The 629-nt window shown below is 57.7% G+C and overlaps 1 protein-coding gene across 1 annotated transcript in view; it reads right to left on the reverse strand.

Moving 5' to 3' along the window:
* anapc7 (anaphase promoting complex subunit 7) overlaps positions 1-629 on the reverse strand; it is an 8460-nt gene that overhangs the window by 4717 nt on the left and 3114 nt on the right. The gene's annotated exons all lie outside the window — the stretch shown is intronic.

A 629-nucleotide genomic window follows, 5' to 3' on the forward strand; every position in this document is an offset into this window, starting at 1 on the left:
AAGCGGGCTGCAGCCCAGGCGGTTGCAGAGGCAAAAACTCGGGTCTGGGAAGAGTTCGGTGAGGCCATGGAGAAGGACTATCGGTCGGCCTCGACGAGATTCTGGCAAACCGTCTGGTGCCTCAGGAGGGGGAAGCAGTGCCCTGCCAAAACTGTTTACAGTGGAGGTGGGCAGCTGTTGACCTCAACTGGGGACATTGTCGGACGGTGGAAGGAATACTTCGAGGATCTCCTCAATCCCGGCGCCATGTCTTCCGATGAGGAAGCAGAGGCTGAGGGCTCAGAGGTGGACTCGTCCATCACCCAAGCTGAAGTCACTGAGGTAGGTCAGGAGCGTTCTGGTGGCAAGGCACCGGGGGTGGATGAGATCCGCCCTGACTACCTTAAGTCTCTGGATGTTGTTGGGCTGTCTTGGTTGACACGCCTCTGCAACGTCGCATGGCGGTCGAGGACAGTGCCTCTGGACTGGCAGACCGGGGTGGTGGTCCCTCTTTTTAAGAAGGGGGACCGGAGGGTGTGTTCCAACTATAGGGGCATCACATTCCTCAGCCTCCCAAGGAAAGTCTGTGCCAGGGTACTGGAGAGGAGAATTCGACCGATAGTCGAACCTCAGATTCAGGAGGAACAATG

The sequence above is a fragment of the Monopterus albus genome, unplaced genomic scaffold (genome assembly GCF_001952655.1).
Source record: "Monopterus albus unplaced genomic scaffold, M_albus_1.0 scaffold40.1, whole genome shotgun sequence".
In the NCBI taxonomy this organism is placed as follows: Eukaryota; Metazoa; Chordata; class Actinopteri; order Synbranchiformes; family Synbranchidae; genus Monopterus; species Monopterus albus.